At 44.9% G+C, this 22,289-nt stretch overlaps 2 pseudogenes across 1 annotated transcript; both read left to right on the top strand.

The window, feature by feature from the left end:
- Positions 1-22,289, top strand: part of LOC148149284 (centrosome-associated protein 350-like) — a 989,460-nt pseudogene that overhangs the window by 857,254 nt on the left and 109,917 nt on the right.
- LOC148149285 (Ig kappa chain V region Mem5-like) lies at positions 215-11,097 on the top strand (annotated as a pseudogene). The gene is made up of 3 exons (XR_015758086.1): positions 215-263; positions 450-780; positions 10,261-11,097. The product of XR_015758086.1 is annotated as an Ig kappa chain V region Mem5-like (transcript).

Here is a 22,289-nt window from a genome sequence, read left to right as displayed (position 1 = left end):
GGGCCAAATGGCCTCATTCACTGCTGTTCACATCAATGACTCTGAGACAGAGAGAGAGAGGAAGTGTGAGGGGCTGACGTGGCTCTCTCTGCCTGATGCCATTTACATACTGAGGAACACCCAGTCAGACTCTCACAGGCTGCAGCTTTATAAAGCAGAGCCCAGTGAAGGGAGAGTTTATCAGGAACCAGGCCCAGGGACAGGAGCACACACCATGATTTCACACATCCAGCTGATCTGGCCCCTGGCATTCTGTGTTGCAGGTACAAATCTCTCTCCTTCCACCTTGAATCTTTAGCTGCTCTCCATTTCTCTTCAATTCCACTGACTTGTGATTGAAGGAAAAATGCTGAAACCAGAGGAATGCTCAGTGTCTCCAACAATCTCTCATTTGACAGGCTCTTTCTGTGACAGTTCTGACTTCACTGTGTTTCTCTCTGACCCCTCAGGTATCAATGGGGACATCACCATGACCCAGTCTCCCCCAGTGCTGTCAGTGGGACTGGGCCAGACTGCAACAATCACCTGTACGGCCAGTCAATCTGTTAGCAAGTGGGTTAGATGGTACCAGCAGCGAGAAGGTCAGAAACCCTCTCTCCTGATCTATGATGCAACAAATCGATTCACAGGAGTCTCCAATCGATTCACCGGCAGTGGATCAGGGACCAGTTTCACCCTGACAATCAGCAACGTTCAGAATGAGGATGTCGCTGACTATTACTGTATGCAGTATAGCAGCTCCCCCTATTACGTTCGGGAAAGGAACCAAGCTCCGACTGAGTAAGTAAACGTCAATCCTCCGTTATTAACCCTGTCAATACTGAAACACACTTTCTAAAACACAAATGCTGAATTGTTGAAGGTATTAGTGAGAAGCTGCAGTGAATGAAATAGTTGATGAAGGAGCACTGTGTCTAACAGGGTGTCCAGCTGTATTTTTTTAGTTCCATTGTCCCTTTAAGCAGCAAGATATAAGTCAGTAAGTTTTACTCACCGTGTGGAGGAGCTCTGTCCATTTGCAGCCTGTGGTCCCATTCCTGCAGCATGGAGTGAAATCAGTGAGTAGCCTCCTGCCAGTCTCAGTGTGTCAGACACAGGCAGAGTTTGATGTGAGCTCTGGCTCCCTGTCCCAGTCTCTGATCTCACTGACCTCAGCAGCAGCAGCAGCAGCAGCACAGTTAGACACCGAGCTCCCACCTCCCCCAGCTTTAACTCTGCTCAATCACACAATCACAGAATTGTTACAATGCACAAGGAGGCCATTCCACCCATCCTGTCTGGACCGACTCTCCGAATGAGCAATTCACTGAGTGTCATTCTCCTGCCTTCTCCCTGTCACCCTGCATATTGTTCCTTTTCGAATAACAGTCTCATTCCCTTCGGAATGTTTCAATTGAAGCTGCCTCCACCACACTCTCAGACAGTGCAGTCCACACCTTAACCACTCACTGGCTGAGAATGTTTTTCCTCATCTCACTTTTGATTCTCTCACTAATTACTTTAAATCTGTGCCCTCTCCTTCTCAATACTTTCTTGAGTGGGAACATTTTTTCCCTATTTCCTCTGGCCAGACACCTCCTGATTTTGAATTCCTCAAAAATATTTCCTCTCAGCCTTCACTTCTCCAAGAAAGACAGTCCAAACTTCTCCAAAGTTTGTTCATAACTGACATTCCTCATCCCTGAACCTTCTATGGGAATTTTTTTACCCCATCTCCAAAATATTCACATCCTTCATGAATTATTCCCCTTATATATTCCCGTAGTCCCATTTGCTTGCATTTCGCTAATTTCCCCCATACCGTTCCTGTCCAGGTACCTGTTCAAATGCCTTTTAAATGTTGTTATCATACTCACCTCTACGACTTCCTCTGGCAGCTCATTCAATACACCCACCACCCTCTATGTGAACGAGATGCACCTCAGGTCCCTTTTGAATCTTTCCCCTCTTGCTTTAAACCTCCTCTGCTGTTTAGTTTTGGACTCCCTTACTCTGGGGAATAAACCTGAGCTAGTCATCTTATCTATGCCCATTATCATTTTATAAACCTCTAAAATGTCACCCAGCAGTCTCTGACCTTCCAAGGGAAATAGCCCAGGCCAAACCAGCCTCTCCTTATAACTCAAACCCTCCAGTCTCGGTGACATCCTTGTCATCCTTTTTACACCCTTTCCAATTTAATGACATCCTTCCAATAGCAGGGTGACTGGGAATGGGCCTGATCAATACCTTGGAGAATCGTAACAACTCCCACACGTAATGCTCTGACCGATAGAAGCAATTGTACCAAATGCTTTCTTCACCACCCTGTCTCCATTTGACACCAGTTTCAATCCTCTATGTGCCTCCACCCCTTGGTCTCCCTGTTTGACAACACTCCCCATGGCCCCACAATTAACTGTGTTAGCCCTGGCCTGGTTTTTGTACCAAAATGTAACACCTCCTTATTATCTCAATGTGTAATGTAAATGTACTCTCAAATAGCCTTCTTCTCTGTCCATGAAACTACCAATGTTAGTGTCATCTGCAAACTCACAAACCATGGCCCCTATATTCTCATTCAATTTGTTTCTATAAATGACAAACAATGATGAACCCAGAACCAATCTTTTTGCCACATATCTGGTCACAGGCTTCCAGTCTGAAAACCATTATCTACCACCACTCTCTGTCTCCAACCATTAAGCCAACTTTGTATCAGTTAGCTTCCCTGGATCCAACTTGATCTAACCAGTTGTCCATGCAGCACCTTGTCAAAAGTCTTGCTAAAGTCCATGTAGATAATGTCTACCACTCTGCCCTCAGCTATCGTCTTGGTCATGTCTTCAAAAAATTCAATCAAATTTGTGAGACATGCTTTCCCACTGACAAAGTCATGTGGACTATCCTTAATCAATCCTTGTCTTTCCAAATGCATTTCGATCCTGTCTGTCAAAATCCCCTCCAACAACTCACCGGTCTATAATTCCCAGGGTATTCCTTGCAGACCTTCCTAAATATCAGCACAAAATTAGCCAAGCTCCAGTCTTCCAGCACATCACCCGTGGCTGTTGATGATACAAACATCTCACCAAGGGGTGTCAAAGTCTCTTCCCAAGCTTCCCACAAAGTACTGGGATGGAGCTGATCAGTTCCTGGGGATTTATCTACCTTTATGAGTTTAAAGAACAGATTACAGCATCTCTTCTTCTGTAATATGGACTCTTCTTAAGACATCAACATTTATTTCCCAAATTTCCTTCACTTCGATGTCCTTCTCAACCATAAATACTGCGGCAAAATATTAGATTGGTAACTCATTCATATTCTGTTTTAAAATAGAATATGAAAATTCTAAGAGTGAGACATTTGGAGGTGATCCATGGGATATGATCCATGGTCATGACTTTACTCTGGATTGTCCTTTGTCCTTTTCCACTGTCTCCCTAATCCTTGTGATACAATTCCCTAAATGTCCTCCCATTGATACTTGATCTACATGGGCCTCCTCGTTCCCAAGATCCAGGTCTGGGAGAGTTTCCTTTCTGATGGGAATGGGAACACACGGTTGGAGAAAATTCACCCGAGCACACTCTCACAACTCTGGCCCCTCTCTGCCCTTCACACTGCTCCGATTTCATTCTATATTCTGATAATTAAAGTTACCCAAATGTGTGCTGTGAATTTCTTGCAGATTTCTTCCTCTACATCCTTCCCTCTAGTTGGTGACCGACAGACTGCACTGAACAACCTGATTGCACCTTTTTTGTTCCTTATCTCAAACCAAATCCATTCTGCCCTTGACCCCTCTGGGACATCCTCTTTCTCCAGCTCTGCACCGATCTTAACCAATCCCACACCTTCTTCCCCTTTTCCTATCTTTATTGAACACCTTGTATCCAGGAATATTTAACACCCAGTCCTGTCCTCATTTGAGCCTCATCTGTAAGAGCAACAACACCAGACTTCCACTTGGTAATATGCGTCTGTAACTCCCCAATCTTACTCCCCATACTCCACGCAGGCCCATACATGCACACAGTCAGTTGGATTTAGAAATTATTACTCTCTCCCTCACTGTGACCTGGTCAAGAAAGTTACTATTCCTTACTTAAGAGTATCTATCTCTTCCATGATTCTGTTTTCCTTGGTGTTCCTCCCTGATATTTCCTCCTGGTTCCCACAGTCCCCCTTCCATGTTCATTTAAACCCTCTCCAACAGCACCAGCAAATCACCGCACAAGGAGCTCAGTTCTGTTCAGGAGCAACCCATCTGGTCTATAGAGGTCACATCTCCCACAAAGTCATTCCCAATGTCCCAAGAATCTCAAACGCTCCCTCCTGGACCATCTTTCCAGCCTCAGATACACCCTGCCTTATCCTTCTGTTCCTATCCTCATTTGCATTGGTCACTGGGAGTAGTCCAGAGATTCACAATTTTGAGCTGCTGTTGCTAATTGCCTCCAGAGCTCCCTAAATTCTGACTGCAGGACCACATCCCCTTTCTCCCTTTGTCACTGGGACCACAACTGCTGCCTGTTCCCCCTCTCCCCTCAGGGTGGGAGACAACACACCATCCTGGATTCCCATCTGCAGTTGCAGAAACACCTACTGATTGCCCTCACTCTTGAATCTCCTCTCACTGTCGCTCTTCCAGTCTTCCTTGTGCCTCCCTGTACAGCTGAGTCCCCGTGGTGCCATGGACTTGGCTCTGGCTGCACTCCCCAGATGAACCATCATTCTCATCAGGATTCCAAACTGAATCCTGGTTGGAGAGTGGGATGCACTCGGGGATTCCTGTACTAGCGGCATAGTCCTGTTGGACTGTCTGCTGCTCCCCCATTCCCTCTCTCCCTGCATACTCTGAAGCTGCAGAGTGACCACATCTAGAAATGTGCTCTCCACGGAGCTCTCTGCCTCACAGATGCTCCACACTGACACCAGCTGCTGCTCAAGCTCCGAAACCCAGAGCTCCAACTGCTGTCACTGACCACACTTCCTGTATTCATGGTATTCCAGGAGCTGGGAAGCATCCTGAAGTTCCCACATGGAACAGGGTGCACACTCTCACCACTCCCTGGTTATCCCTTGATAAAGTTCTGATGACAAACAGCTCCAGCTGGGCTCAAATCCAGGCCTTTCAGTATTCCAGGGTTTGGCAGAGTCTGTTCAAAAGACAATATGATAACAGAGCAGAATTAGGCCATTCGGCCCATCAAGACTGCTGTGCCATTTGGGTATGGCTGATGTGTTTCTCATGAACATTCTCCTGCCTTCTTCCCATTATCTTTGATCGCCTTCCCAATCAGGAACCTATCAATGTCCATCCGAAACACATTCAATGCCTTCACCTCCACAGCATGAGTTCTACAGATTAACCACCCTCTGGCAGAAGAAATTCCTCCTCATCTCAGTCCTCATGGATTATCCCTAAATTCTGTGGCTGTGCCCTCTGGTCCATGTTTCTCTTACTGGTGGAAACATCTCATCCCCGCCCACTCTATCCAGGCCTCTCAGTATTCTGTAAGTTTCAATGTGATCTCCGCATGTCCTTAAGAACTCTATCAAGTACACATCCACAGTCCTCAATCTCTCCTCGACAGACCAGGCTGTCACCCGCAGGGTCATTCTCATAAACCTCCTCTGGATCTCCCCCAATGCAAGCACATCCCTCCTTAGATACAGGTCCCAAAACTGTTCACAATATTCCAAATGCAGTCTGACCAGAGTCTCATACATCCTCAGCAGGACACACCTGCTCTTGTATTCTAACTCAGTTGAAATGAATGCTAACATTGCATTTGTCTTCCTAATTGCCAACTGAACTGACATATTAATCTTAAGTGAAATCTGAAAGAGGATTCCTAAGTCCCTTTATGTTTCAGAATTCCAAATTTTCCCATTTAGAAAACAGTTTGAGTCTCTATTGTTCCAACCTAAGGGCACAACCTCATACTTTCCCACTTTGTATTCCATCTGTCACTTCTTTGCCCACTCTCTGAGTCTTTCCAAGTCCTTCTGCAGCCTCCCTGCTTCCTCAACTCTCCATGTCCCTCCCCTCATCTTTGTGTCATCAGCAAATTTAGGAACAATGCCCTCAGTTCCTTTTCCCAGATCGTTAATATATAATTAATTGTTACATAAATAGCTGAGGTCCCAACACTGCCCCCTGCTGAACTGCATGAGGCACCAGCTGCCATCCTGCAAAAGACCCATTTATTTCCACTCTCTGTCCACGTCAGTACTGGGCCCCAAACCCCATGGCCTCTTATGTTATTTAGCAGCCTCCTGTGTGGCAACTTGTCAAAGGCCTTCTGGAAACCCAAACAGATCATGTCCATTGGCTCTCCTTTGTCTAACTTGCTCATTGATATTATTTCATATACTTCCCAGCTTCTCCCTCTCGAACTGCAGGGTGAAATGTATCACATTATGGTCACTGCCCCCTCAGGGTTCACTCACCTTCAGCTCCCCAATCAGGGCTGCCTAATTACACATCACCGAATCCAGAATTACCTGTTTCCTCGTGGGTCTCCCACAAACTGTTCCAAAAAAAAGCATCTCGCAGACATTCCATGAATTCCTTTCCTTGAGATCCATTCCCAACCTGACTTTCCCAGTCCACCTGCATATTGCAGTCCCCATGATTATTGTAATAATCCCTTTCTTACATGCATTTTCTATCTCCTGATTTATTTTCTGCCCCACATCCCGGCTGAGAGGAGACTTGTACATAATTCCCATCAAGCTCTTTGCTATTTTGTGGGTCCTTAAGTTGACTCACACAGATTCTATGCTTTCCAACTCCATATTTCCTCTTGCTGTCGATGTAATTTCAGTTCTTCCTGACAGGGTAAACCTGCTCCTCCCACACACACCCCCACCACCCTCACACCTCTACGCATCATTAGAAACATAGAAAATAGCTGCAGGAATAGGCCACTCAGCCCTCTGAGTCTGCACCACCGTTCAATATGATCATGGCTGATTACGCAATCTATTATCCCATTCCCACTCCACCCCCATATCTCTTGATTCCACAGGTTCACAACATCGGAATAACTTAACCCTTAATCTTCGACTGTGACCCCTAGTTTTGGATTTTCCTAATATCAAGAACATTCTTCCAGCATCAAGCCTGTCAAATCCCATCAGGATTTTATATGTTTCTGTGAGATTCCTCTCATTCTTCTAAATCCCAGTGAGTACAAGCCCAGTTGATCCAGTCTTTCCTCATATGTCAGTCCTGCTGTCCCGGGAATCAGTCTGGAGAACCTTTGCTGGACTCCCTCAATAGCAAGAATGTCCTTCCTCAGACGAGGAGACCAAACCTGCACATAATACTCAAGCTGAGGCCTTAATTCCGCAAGACATCCTTACTCCAGTACACAAATCCTCTCACTGTGAAGGCCAGCATGCCATTAGCTTTCCTCACTGCCTGCTGCACCTGCATGCCCCCTTTCAGTTACTGTTCCACCATGACACCCAACTCTCATTGCACCTCACCTTTTCCTAAACTTTCACCATTCACTAATAATCTGACTTCCTGTTTTACCACCAAAGTGGATAATCTCACATTTACCCAAATTATATTGCTTTTGCCAAGTATTTGTCCACTCAGCCAGCCTGTCCAAGTCACTCTGCAGCCTCTTAGCATCCTCCTCACAGCACACATTGCCACCCAGCTGAGTGTCATCTGCAAATTTGGAGGGATTGCATTCAATTCCTTTGTCCATATCATTTATGTATATTGTGAACAGCTGGGGTCCCAGCACTGAACCCTACGGTACCCCACTCATAACTGCCTGCCACTCTGAAAGGGACCCATTTATTCCAACTCTCTGCTTTCTATCTGCCAACGAGTTCTCTCTCCATGTCAATACATTACCTCCAATACCATGAGGTTTAATTTTGCTCACTAATCTCTTGTATGGGACCTTGTCAAAAGCCTTTTGAAAGTCCAGAACACAACATCCACTGGGTCCTGAGGGAGGGTCACTCAATCTGAAATGTTAACTTCGATTGCTGTCCACAGATTCTGCCAGACCTGCTGAACTGTTTCGTCAATTTTTGTTGTCCACTGATTCAGCCTTGTCCATTCTCCACTGATCACATCCTCAAAACCTTCCAGAAGATGTGTCAGGCCTGATTTCCCTTTAGTAAATCCATGCTGACTTGGACCAATCCTGTCACTGCTTTCCAAATGCTCGGTAACAGTATCTTTAATAACTGACTCCAGCATTTTCCTCATGTATAATTCCTCATTTTCACTCTCCCTCCTTTTATTAAAAAGTGGAGTTACATTGGATACTGTCCAGTCCATTGGAACTCTGTCAGAGTCGACAGAATGTTGGAAAATGATCAGCAATGTGTCCACTATTTCTACACCCACTTTCTTAAATACTCTGATGAGTTGCTGGCCCCTGGGGACTTACCAAGTTTTGATACCATCAGTCTCCCCAAAACCATTTCCTGACTAACAAGGATTACCTTCAGTTCCTCCTTCACACTTGACCCTCTATCCCCCTGCATTTCCTTTCAATACGATGTGCATCCTTGGATATTTAGTTCCCAGCCCTGATCCCCTTGCAGCCACGTCCCTGCACTACAGGCTCATTTACCTTGTTTCATATACTCGATGCATCTAAGTACAACACCCTCCATCATGCACTGACTGCCTCCTTCTCATCGTTATCTCCTTTAGAAATCACAGAATCCCTCCAGCGTGGAAGCAGGCCATTCAGCCCAGACTGACCCTCCAAAAAGCATCCCACCCACCCTACAATTCCCATGGATAATCCTCCTAACCTACACTTCTTTGTGACAATGGGAGGAAACCCAAGTGGACACGTGGAGAATGTGTCAATCCCACACAGACAGTCAGTTGGAATTGAGTCTGTGTCTCCGGAGCTGTGAGACACCAGAGCTAACCACTGATCCGCCACTCCACCCTACGGTGCCTCAAGTTCAATTCTTGATCCTTTCCATACTCTCGATCCTATTACTTGGTCTGGATACTTTAATAACTTCTCCTGAGTCCCTACCTTCTTTAATTAGTTTAAACTTCTCGCAAACTTGATTTCCCTTGGTTTATGTGGTACCATTTTGTCTACAATAATCCGAATGCTTCATGTGTTAAGAGACAAAACCTTTAAGCTTGTTCTATATTGAGCATCCCTGCACTTTTAAGTTTCCTCAGTACAATATGACATTCACAATACTCTGTGCCTTTCCTTTTATTTTCGAGTAACAATCAATTCCATCACTAACCAGTATTCCTCACTTCTCCTTTAACTTTCATTTCCTCATTTTCCATCCACTTTCTCTTTGAATCATATTCAGGCTGATACTTATTCCTGAACAAACATCATTCAAAAATGTTCCTTGGTTCATTGTTGCTTGTGGGATCTTGTGTACAATCTGGCTTGCACATTTCCGACATTACAACAGTGACCCCATTTCAAACAAGTCCCACACTGTCTGCAAATGTCTTTGGGACAGCATGGATCTTTCTTTTCATTGGATGAACTGGGAGTCTTTCAGATGTGAAAGATGCTGTTCCAATATTGCACAGTTCTCCTCTGAACTACAGTTACTGCTATGTATGTCCCTCTCTTTTGTGAAAACAGACCAAAAGTTTTCATGAGGAACCATTGCTCCATCTTCCACCACTGCACACAAGTTCCCTTCCTGCTCTCGAATGGGCCTCATACATTCCTTCATTCTCTTGTTCTTTCTGTGATTATAAAACATCACTGGGATTTCCCTGACTTCATTTGGACACATTTCATCCTGTCAGCTCTTTGCTTTCCTCAGATCCTGGTAAATTTCACCCCTGCATTTTGTCTTTCAGCCACTTTTACCCAATCCCTGCCCAGTTTAGTAAAATGGATTTGTTCCCAAATGAAAACTTTCACACTTGCCCCATGGTTCTCCATTTCCATCCCGACTCTCAATCTCACTGAGTTCTGATCACTGTCACTGAAATACTCCCCCATTGATAGCCCTTCCAGCTACCCACATTCATTTCCTAAAGAATGATCCAAAACTGCCCCTTCTTTTTCACCATCACCCTCTCAGGGGCAATTAGGGATGGGCAATAAATGCTCGCCCTGTCAGTGACAGTCACATCCCAAGAAGCAATTTTAAAAGGCCCTGTCCTTTTATGGGGTCTGTTAGGTATTGAATACAAATGTTCAAATGGATTGTTTTGCCAGTGAATGTTCAGAGTTGAAATCCCTTTGAATGGCAGGGATTAAAATTGTTTCTCTTGTCTTTCAGGCCGTGAGAACTCTCAGCCCAAGCTGACCCTGTTGCCCCCCTCCCCAGAGCAGGTCAATGCCAAGGGCACTGCCACCCTGGTGTGCCTTGCCAATCACTTCTATCCCGATGAGCTGGAGGTGCAGTGGAAGAAGGACGGTGCAGTCATTTCGGACGGGGTTCAGACCAGCAGCTACCTGCGAGCTTCGGACAGCACCTACAGTGTCAGTAGCCTGCTGACCCTCTCTGGGTCTGACTGGGAGTCCAACGCTCGCTTCTCCTGTGCCCTCACCCACGTGACCCTCCCCTCTCCCCTCAGCAAGAGCATCAGGAGATCAGAATGTGTGTAGAGTGCTCAAGACAGTCCACAGAGGAGACACAACTTTAAATAGAACAGGGCTGAGCTGGCAGGACAAAGGTCATTGTCAGCACTGAATTTCAACTCTCTTCCTTCTTGGGATTGGCTCGGTGACATTTCTGAGGTTCAAGGGTTAAGGCAGGTCATTGGGATCATCAAAAGGAAGCTTTACTCTGTATGAAACCCCGTGCTGACCCTGTCCTGGGAGTGTTTTATGGGGACAGTGATGACTTGTGATGCCAAGTAAAACCTCTCAAAGATACTGAAAACTGTCAGCTGTACAAAACAATGTGAACCTCTGAAATCTCTGCTTCAGTAAACCAGATCTCCTTCCTGCTCAGCCGCCAGTTCGAATTTAAGCTTCTGTCACTACTTAAAGGGACAGGATTCTTATGTCATTGAGAAAATCTCCACAAGTGTTTTCCTCAAGCTCCATTATGGCTGTGAATTTGTTCAGCTTCCTCTGTCTGGGCTGTTAATTGAAGTCTGTTTTCTGTCAATGTAAATCTGGAAAAAGGAATAAAGATCAAGAAGATTCAGTCTCTGTCTCGTGTGTGCTTTGGAAATGGCCAGAGCTACTGGGAACCCTGCATTGATGAATATGATCAGCAGCATCTTGTTACTCAGAATAACAATTTCACAGGTTTTGGGAAATAAATATTACTTAAATTAGACTTGGGCTTTCTTTACTCTTAAAGTGCAATGGAATGGGCCTGTGTGTCCCTGGAGTCAGATTGAGAATGTTAAATCTGGGGAGTCTGGGAGTCACGGCTGGGGAAGGCAGTCAATGATAAACTGGTTCCACCTTCTGCTGTCATATTCTGTAACCCCTGAGCCATCTCAGTGAGAGACATCCAGGACTCAGGGTGGATTCTAGAGCAGCTCATTGACCTGACTGTTGTGTTCCTTAGTCCACATGTGACTCCAATAATTTCACTCGAGGGCTTTAGTATCAGTGGGAACCAATGCGGCTGAAATCTTATCCAAACAGACCCTCACACAGCGGGGAGGCTGCTGGTGGCTCAGAAACCCCTTGGATTCAGTCCCAGATTCCACTGTGGCTCTTTCATTCAAACAGCGTTAGCACACTGACACCACATTCAGAGGGCAATCCTGAGATGGGGCAAGTTTGGTTCTTGATTGTGGGGAAATGGTGGGGGTACTTTATAATGAAGAATAGAAACTGATGTCAGAATAAAGTCAGGTGTTGATGGGAGTGAGGAATATCTCAGTGATCTGTCTCCAGAATCCACACACTACACACATCCTTCTGTCAGACCCTGAAGGCAGAGAAACTGCTCCTTGACACCCTATATTTCTCTATCTTTCCCAGAAAAGGTGAAGTATTCTCTGCCTCAGTGATTCCCTGGGACAGGACATTTTAAAAAGGGCTGTGGGAAGGGAAATGTTGCCTCTCAATGACAAAGCCAATGGAAGGATGTGGAGCTGGCTCTGTGAAATATCAGGGCATAGAGAATGACACCAGAAGCAATTCAATGTTGTCACTCTCTCCTTTGCAATTGCGAAACTGGTAATAATTACTTTTTGCTCACAATTTGCTCTCTCGAATTTGATCCACTTGCCTTTCTTACTTTGCTTTTTTTGACTTCAGTCTGTGGGTAGTTCCATCAAAACCCAATCTCCTCACACTCATCCTGGCCCCTGAAGAGATTAGAGACAAACTGCAAATGCTGGAATCCAAGGTTGACAAACAGGAGGCTGGGAGAACACAGCAAGACAGGCAGCATCAGGAGGTGGAGAAATCGACGTTTTGGGTGTAAACCTTCTTCAGGAAGTGGGGTGGGTGGGTGTTGGGGGAGCTGCAGATAAAGGGAGTGGCGGGGGCAGGGTGGTTAGGTGGGGATAGGTGGAGACAGGTCGAGGTTAGGGCATGGTTGGTCGAGGGGAGGGATAATTCTGGATTCATCTCTCCCATCGACCAATCAGGACATACTCTCTATCTTTCTCAACCTATCCCCACCTCATCACCTCGCTCCCACCCACCCCTTTATCTGCAACTCCCCTGACACCTACCCTCCCCCTTCCTGAAGAAGGGTTACACCTGAAATGTCGACCCCTGAAGAGATTAGACGAGGTTATTTCATGGAATCAAACCATCGAGACCATCAATCCTGAAAACAGATTCCAGCATTGAAGTCCCATTTTCTGGTTGCACATGTAAAGTCTCTTTCAGGCTGAAAGAAGGAAGCTTTCAATTGAGAAATGAGTGAGCTTAACCCAGATCCTGAACAACAGTACTTCAGAATGGAGTGATATAAATCAGAAGCAATATAAATACAGGGCAGCTTGTTCTGCAGCTCGCACTGAGTGCAGCCAGCATAGAGGGGAATGCTGGGAAGTTTGGTCAGTGTGGGAGTTTGGTGAACTCGGGGAAGGAGTCCACCTTTGCTTTTCCAAAGTGATTTGGAACGGTCACTTCAGCTGCTGGGAGCCTGCACATGCACTTGGTTTGAATGAAACAAAATGGTAAACAAGAAAATAGGAATCTGGAAATTGTTTAGTATGAGGGAATGTGTAAATAGACTGCTTCAGGACATGTCCATTAGGGAAGGTTAATAAATGCAAAGTACTGAAACTTCAAAACAGAGACTGAAGACAATTACTGGACCAATGAAGGAATGGATATTTTTCAGTTGTCAGTGAGATCAACATTTCTTTATTGCATTGAAATGATTCAGGGTAAATACATCTGCAGTGAATGTATAAAACTACAGGAACTCCCATTCAGGGAGTTTGGAATGAAGGCTGAATTAAAAAAGCAGTGATATATCAGGGAGTGCCGGAGATACCTGGAAACTTAGTTCCAGAAGGAAGTTGTAGGCCTCAGGACTGCACAGTTCAATTAAACATGTAGTAAGGGGCAGGAGGGTACAACACACGAGGGAGGCAGATAGGGAGTTGGAGAATACAGTGGGACAGGAAAACCCCTCACTCTTCTAAACTCCAGTGAGAACAAGGCCAGCCTTTCCAATCTTTCCTCATCACACAGCCCACTCATACCAGGGATCAATCGGGTAAAACTCCTCTGAACTACCTCCAATGCATTTATATTCTTCCTTCAATAAGGAGACCAAAACTACACACAATACAGTATTTGAGATGTGATCACACCTATGTCCTGGAATAACTGAGACAACACAGTCTCACTTCCTGGTCCCGAATCACGCCTACTCTTAATTTTCCCAGCGTTTTTACTGTCCATCTTTAATTGTCCTGGACAAGATGGTGCTGAGCTGCCTTCTTCAACCGCTGCAATCTGTGTGCTGTAGGTAGACTCATAATGTCCTCAGGAAGGGAATTCCAGGATTCTGACCCAGTGACGATGTTTCCAAGTCAAATTGGTGAAGGCTTGGAGAGGAACTTGCTGGGGTGATGCTGCCCTTGTCCTTCTTGATTCAAGTAATCATGGGTTTAGAAGGTGTTGCCTCAGGACCTTTGGTGAATTTCTGCAATGCATCTTGTAGATAGTGCACACAAATGTTACTGAATGTTGGTGTGAGGGAATGGATATGTGTGGAAGTGGTGCCAATCAAGCGGGCTAAAATTTGATAAACAAAATTTAAATAAAATAATATAAGACAACCTAAAATGAAATAAAATAAAATGTTGCTGCTTTTTTGATAAAACATCACTGAACCCCAAATATTAACTCCTCCCTTTTACATGATAATGAGGAAAGAACTCTTGTTGGTGCAGTTTTTTTTAATCATCTCAGAATATTCAAAGCTGTGAGCACAGAGCAGTCACGTTCCCGGACAAGATGGTGAGATCCCGCATGCAGGAAACGAATGACAAGACAAATCTGTTTTGTTGGCTCTGTGCTCTCATTTCTGAAGTGGCTTTCAATCCGATGACCATTTTGACTATGAGGCAGGAGCATTGCCCATGGAGCCACGGTCAGTAACAATGTAAACTGTGTGGCTCTGAAAGCCTGAGTCAGCATCTCAGCTCAGAAGGATATCAGCTCATTCATCAAATCTGTTTCTGCCCCTCTGCAGGCTGACCAGGCTGCCGGTGCCTTTCCAACACTCCCACATTTCCTCTTGTGTCACAGCTCATTCTCCTGAGGGATAGTTGTGCTTGGAGTCGAGAAGTGTGGCGCTGGAAAAGCACAGCAGGTCAGGCAGTTGCGCTCAGGCCGAGGACATGACCTTGATCCACTTCCAGAAACCACCGCCCTCTGCAGGACAGAGGGGAAGGGCAACAAGCAAGGATGGAGATGGGGACGCAAAGCCTCAAGTGCTGTTCTCTGCAGTTTGGGGGCACGCTTTGATAGCCGTTTGTTAGATCTTTGAGTATAATTCATTTTTTGCTGATCCCAGTGACAATCCAAACTCCACCTTTCAGTCTGACAAACCAGGGTCACCCATGTCATGGCTCTGTTTCTGGCCGAGGCTCCAGTCTTTCAAAGAGATGAATTCACGTCTCACCAGTTTGATCATTTGAATTGTATGCCATTTATTTTGATTTCTCCTGGGATGGGGTGGGCATTGACGTGTCGGTTATTTGTTGCCCTTCCCGAATTGTCCTGGAGATGGCGGTGGTGAGCCATGTAATATCTGGGAAGCAACTGACAGGTCATTCTCACCGGAATCGACTGGAATGAATGTGGGTTTATTCATGGATAATGGAAAGAGTCATTACCCATAATCCTCAGATGCTGTGCAAGTACTCTATAGTTACTAGAAGGCAGTTGTTTCTCTCTGCCCGAACAATACAAAGTCAGAAGTCACACAAAAGCAGGTTCTAGCCAACAGGTTCATTTTAAATCACAAGCTTCCGAAACGCTGCTCCTTCATCAGATGTACCCCAGTCCACCATCGACATCCCCACATTACTGAACAGTACAAATAAACTGGGGCTTTGAGAGGATCTAACTAGCTCCATCTGGAGAATCGTGGGGAGAGAGAGAGAGAGAGAAAAAGAGAGAACAGCTTTCAGACCAGGATACTTATCGCATCGCAATGAAAATGCCCTGCATGCTATGATATATCCAAATGGAGTACTTTGGTGTGATTTTTGATTGTCTCCAGATTGTGCTTTTTTTCATTCTATGATACACGTGGACTATTGTCAGTATTGGGTATCACAAAGCACGTTTGGTATCACAAAGCATGTTTCCTCCATTGAACACTTTCCAACACACTCTCTCCATCTTGCTTTAATCCTTATTGACTCTTGGACATTCTCCCTACTCTCCCACTCCGTCTCGGTCCCAGAGGAATTAATGGCTGAGTTCATGACCCCGCACTGTGTGAAGATTGGTGTGAAGTGAGGCCAGTGTGTTGGAGCTTGGGCCCCTGCCTCAGGCCCAGGTGTAGGGGCCTGTTCAACAATCTGCACATTGTCCTTTTTCTCTTTCTGAATGAACTGGGTCAAGTTGCAGTAATGAGCTGGCAACAAGGTGTCTTGTCTAAAATGTTCCCAGCATTAAATACAGAACTGGCTTAGTCACAGGAGACAGAGGGCAGTGATGGAAGGATAGTTTTCAGAATAGAGGGTGGAGACTCATGATATTCCACAGGGTTCAGTGGTGTTCTACATAAATGAATTGGAGGAGGGCATTGCTGGTCTAATTAGTAAGTTTACGGTTGATACAAAGATTGGTAGAGTTGTGGAAAATGAGAAGGTTTGTCACAAGATACCGCAGGATATAGATCTGCTTGTACAGAAAAATGGCAGATGTAGCTTAATCCAGACAAATGTGAGGTGATGCAGTTTGAAAGGTGATGTACAGGTGGGAATTATACAGTGAATGGCAGAATCATCTGGAGTATTGATATGCAGAGAGATCTGGGTGTGCATGTTCACGGATCACTGAAGGTGGCAGCACAGGGAGGTAAAGCAGTAAAAAAGGCTTATGGCATGCTTGCCTTCATTGGAAGGGACACTGAGTATAAGGATTGACAAGTTATTCTGTAGCTTTATCGAACATTAGTTAGGCCACACTTGGAATATTGCATGCAGTTCCGGTCAGCACACTCCCAGAAGGATGTGGATGTTTTGAAGATGGTGCAGAAAATGTTTATCGGGGGGATTGGTATGGGGGATTGTAGTTCTGAAGAAAGGTTGGATAGACTGGCTTTGTTTTCATTGGAATACGGGAAAATGAGGTGTGTCCTGATAGAAGATTACAGAGTTGTGAACGGCATAGGTAGCGTGGAAAATATGAGGCTTTTCTTCAGGGTGGATGCGTCACTTACTCAGGGACAGAGGTTCAAGGGGCGGGGGAATTTAAAAGAGATGTGTGAGATAAGTATTTTACACAAAGGGAGTTGAGTATCTGGAACACACTGCCAGAGGAGGGGGTGGAAGCAGACACAATAGAAGTATTCAATAAATACCTGCTCTAATGCATGAATAGGAAGGGAATAGAGGGATATGAATCCTGTAGGTGAAGACAGTTTCTGCGAGAAAGGCCAAAATGTATCAGCACAGGCTTGTAGGGCCGAAGGGCCTGTTCCTGTGGTGTATTGTTCCTTATTCTTTGATCCCTGCTGTTGAATTGGATTCTCGGGAGCCAGCTCCGTATGGAGAGCCAGTTCTCATTCTTTTGTTGGAGTTCATGGGGCAGCTGCTGCTTCCTTGCTACGTCACTGATCAAACCAACAATACGGAAAGCCTTTTGATATTTTAAATACACTATCTGCAGGATAATGTTTGGCTGAGGTTTTAATATTGTTTAATAAGATAATGACGTTAATGCACCAGTGTTGTTTACGGCTTGGAACATTTACCATCATGGTCTAAGATTTAAATGCACCATCTCTCAATCGTGATAATACATTTTACAATGTTTCTCTCCCCTTACGTGTTATGAAGAGGTTTGCAAAAGTGTTTTGATGAGGACAGTGCATCTTCAACACCGTATGATGGAGTGGGTGTCTGTTTGAATTCTCACTTATAATAATACAGTTTTAAATGTGTCAGTGTTACTCTCCCCACTCTCTGGGAGATGTCGCTGTCACTATCCCCACCCAGCCTTCACTCTCGGGGTGATACCATTTTTCGCATCCTTTTTGTCTGAGAATGTCATTATTCTTGTCCCTCCCTCTCTCAGGGACTGGGTGGGTGTTTCACATGCACCTGGTTTGTTAGATCCATTTTCTCTTTTGTGAAATGGGTAATCCCTGTTTTACTCTGGTAACAGTGAGTTAAAGCCCGGCACAGTTCACCCTTCATTTCCATCATATCTCAGGGCCTAAGGTTGGTCAGTACTGTCTGGCACCAGATCAATCCCACTACTTCCCACAGTTTTCCCTCTTTCCTATCTTTACGGACACTTTGTCCCCAATCCCGGATCTCTGTTAGAGCCACAAGATCAGATTTCCACTTGACAATCTGCATCTGTAACCTCCCAATACTGTATTATTAACCCATTTCAGTCTGTATCCCATCAATCAGGGTCCCTAATCGGCAAAGGCTGTATTTAAATAATCTCAGTGACTGTGGGGACCTGGTGAGGTTGGGAACAATCAGAAGGATCAGTCACACCATTTGCATGATGCACAGGGCTCGGGATTCCAGGGGGCCCATTGTGCTCGGGTCTGGGACTGAGGAGCAAGAGCAAGGCCTGCAATCTCTGGTCTCTGTCCCTGATTTCTGGGTCCTCTCTGATGGAGACCATTGTGAAAGCCATAGTCAACATCGCCACCTGCTGACGTGGAGAAGCAAGAACATGCAGTGCTTGTGGGAATAACCTGAATGTGATCAGAGGACATGGTCAAAAATCATACGACACCAGGTTATTGTCCAACAGGTTTATTAGAAAATACAATCTTTCGGAGCCTTGCCCCTTCTTTCAGGTGCTCAGAGGAGCAAACAAGGTGAATTTAATCAACAGAGAAAACAAACTCTGCTGTTCATTTCCTTCTCGGTTGACTCTGTTCTCCTAAATGACATGAACAAGAGAAAAGGCAAGAATAAAGAATATAAGGACACCACACCAGTGACCTCCGAGTATGTGAACAATACTTGGTGAGAATATTTTCCTGCTTTTTCAATGTTTGGTATCAATTCAAAGCAGAAAGAGCCTTTCTCTCTCCTTCCCTCCTTGAAACGTTTACTGAGATGATCAAACACAGCAACAGTTCATGTGATGGGTTGAGGGGATTGTCTAATGATCGAGGGAGGGGACTGGGTCAGGATTCCCTGGAATTTAGAAGGTTGGGAGGAGATTTCACTGAAACATTTTAAGTTCTCCAGGGCCCTGACAGGGTAGATTTTGGAAGGATGTGCCCCTACCTGGGTTTGGAGATGCCGGGGTTGGACTGGGGTGTACAAATTTACAAACCACACAACACCAGGTTATAGTCCAACAGGTTTAATTGGAAGCACTAGCTTTCGGAGCGACGCTCCTTCCTCAGGTGAAGGTTGGTGAAGGAGCAGCGCTCCAAAAGCTAGTGCTTCCAATTAAACCTGTTGGACTATAACCTGGTGTCGTGTGATTTTTAACTTTGTCCCCCTACCTGGGGATTCTAAAGCAGAGTCGCAGTCTGGGAATAAGGGATTAGGTATTTAGATCAAAGATGAGGAATGGGTGGCACAGTGACTAGCACCACTGTCTTACAGCACCAGGGAGCTGGCTTCCATTCCACCCTGAGGTGATTTTCTTTGTGGAGTTTGCATATTCTCCCCATGTCTGAGTGGGTTTCCTCCGGGTGCGCTAGTCTCCATTCTCAGTCCAAGGATGTGCAGGTTAGGTGAACTGGCCATGGGAAGTGTAGGGTTACAGCAATAGGACAGGGGTGTGGTTCTGGGTGGAATGCTGCTTGGACTTGATGGCCTTCTTCCACACAGTAGGAATTCTATGATTCTACATTGCTGTGAGTCTGGAGTCGTGTGTCAGTCGGTATGGGCAAGGAGAGCAATCTAAAGGACATTGGTGGGACCAATGAAGTTTGCCCCCAACAATAGTCATCATTAGACTCGTAATTTCAGAGTTTTTTTTAGTTTAAATGCCTTGCCAGGATTTGAACGCAGGTCCCCCAGAACATTACTTGGCTCTCTGGATTAACAATCTCGTGATGATCCCACTAGGCCATTGCCCGCCGACACGTGGGCAATCTCTATCTTGAATTTATTCAGTTAAAAATCACACAACACCATGTTGTTGCCCAACAGGTTTAATTGGAAGCACACTAGCTTTCGGAGGGTACAATTGTCAGACACAGAATTTATAGCAAAAGTTTACAGTGTGATGTAACTGAAATTATACATTGAATAATACCTTAATTGTTTGTTGAGGCTTTCATCTGTTAGAATACTATGATAGTTTCATTTCTTTCAAGTGAAAATCACAAAACCTTTTATTTAAAACTGGCATTCTCCGGTTAACTGTAACAATGGGTGTTAGCTAGATAATATGTTGAAGGTGTTAGCCGCCTGCGCTCTCTGTTTTTGCCAGAATGTTTGGATTGATTGTAAACTCAAAAGTGAGATAACAGAGTTTTACATGAATTCATGCAGTTCTGGACTCCCCCACTGCAGGGAAATGACTTTGTCTATTTATCCTATTCATGCCCCTCATAATTTTGTGAACATCAATAAGGCCTCCTCTCAGGCTCCGATGCTCCAGAGAAAACAGCCCCAGCCTGCTCAGCCTCTCCTCCAACCCTGGCAAATCCTCCAACCCTGGCAACATCCTTGTAAATCTTTTCTGAACCCTTTCAAGTTTCACGATATCTTTCTGACAGGAGCGAGACTAGAATTGCATGCAATATTCCAACAGCAGCCTAAACCATGTTCTATACAGCTGCAACATGACCTCCCAATCCCAGTACTCAATACTCTGACCGATAAATGAAAGCATACCAAACACCTTCTTCTCTTTCCTTTCTCCCTGCGACTCTACTTTCAAGGAGCTATGAACCTGCACTCCAAGGTCTCTTTGTTCAGCAACAAGTGTATAAGTCCTGCTAAGATTTGCTTTCCCAAAATGCAGCACCTCACATTTATCTGAATTAAACTCCACCTGCCACTTCTCAGCCCATTGGCCCATCTGATCAAGATCCTGTTGTAATCTGAGGTAACCTTCTTCGTTGTCCATCATACCTCCAATTTTGGTGTTGTCTGCAAACTTACTAACTGTACCTCTTATGCTCATATCCAAATCATTTATATAAATTACGAAAAGTAGTGGACCCAGCACTGATCCTTGTGACACTCCACTGGTCACAGACTTCTAATTTGAAAAGCATCCCTCCACCACCACCCTCTGTCTTCTACCTTTGAGCCAGTTCTGTATCCAAATGGCTAGTTGTCCATGTGAAATCTAACTTTGCTAACCAGTCTCTCATAGGGAACCTTGTTGAATGCCTTACTGAAGTCCATATAGATCACATCTACCAATCTGCCCTCATCAATCCTCTTTGTTACTTCTTCAAAAAACTCAGTCAGGTTTGTGAGACAAGATTTCCCACGCCATGTTGACTATCGCTAATCAGTCCTTGCCTTTCAAAATACATATACCTCCTGTCCCTCAGGATTTCCTCCAACAACTTGCCCACCACCGACGTCAGGCTCACTGGTCTATAGTTCCCTGGTTTATCCTTACCAGCTTTCTTAAAAAGTGGCACCACGTTAGCCAGCCTACAGTCTTCCAGCACCTCACCTGTGACTATCGATGATACAAATATCTCAGCAAGAGGCCCAGCAATTACTTCCTTAGCTTCCCACAAAGTTCTAGGGTACACCTGATCAGGTCCCGGGGATTTGTTCACCTTTATGCGTTTCAAGACATCTAGCACTTCCTCCTCTGTAATATGGACATTTCACAAGATGTCACCATTTATTTCCCTACATTCTATACCTTCCATATCCTTTTCCACAGTAAATACTGATGCAAAATACTCATTTAGTTTCTCCCCCATCTCCTGCGGCTCCACACAAAGGCTGCCTTGCTGATCTTTGAAGGGCCCTATTCTCTCCCTAGTTACCTTTTTGTCCTTGATGTATTTGTAAAATTTCTTTGGATTCTCCTTAATTCTATTTGCCAAAGCTATCTCATGTCCCCTTTTTGCCCTCCTAATTTCCCTCTTAAGTATACTCCTACTGCCTTTATACTCTTCTCATGATTCCCTCGATCTATCCTGTCTATACCTGACATATGCTTCCTTCTTTTCCTTAATCAAACACTCAATATCTTTAGTCATCCAGCATTTCCTAAACCTACCAGCCTTTCCTTTCACCCTCACAGGAATATGCTTTCTCTGGATTCTTGTTATCTCATTTCTGAAGGCTTCCCATTTTCCAGTCGTTCCTTTACCTGCGAACATCTGTACCCAATCAGCTTTTGAAAGTTCTTGCCTAATATCGTCAAAATTGGCCTTTCTGCAGTGTAGAACTTCATCTTTTAGATCTGATCTATCCTTTTCCATCACTATTTTAAAACTAATAGAATTATGGTTGCTGGCCCAAAATGCTCCCCCATTGACACCTCAGTCACCTGCCTTGCCTTATTTCCCAAGAGTACGTCAAGGTTTTCACCTTCTCTACTGGGTACATCCATGTACTGAATCAGAAAGTTTTCTTGTACACACTTAACAACTTCCTCTCCATCTAAACCCTTAACATGATGGCAGTCCCAGTCTATGTTTGGAAAGTTAAAATCCCCTACCATAACCATCCTATTATTCTTACAGATAGCTGAAATCTCCTGACAAATTTGATT

The sequence above is a fragment of the Chiloscyllium plagiosum genome, unplaced genomic scaffold (assembly GCF_037043375.1).
Source record: "Chiloscyllium plagiosum isolate Xiang-an unplaced genomic scaffold, Cpla_swu_hap1 HiC_scaffold_9, whole genome shotgun sequence".
Taxonomy (NCBI): domain Eukaryota; kingdom Metazoa; phylum Chordata; class Chondrichthyes; order Orectolobiformes; family Hemiscylliidae; genus Chiloscyllium; species Chiloscyllium plagiosum.
The sequence above is the reverse complement of the archived record's forward strand: the minus strand, read 5'-3'. Positions and strand labels throughout refer to the sequence as shown.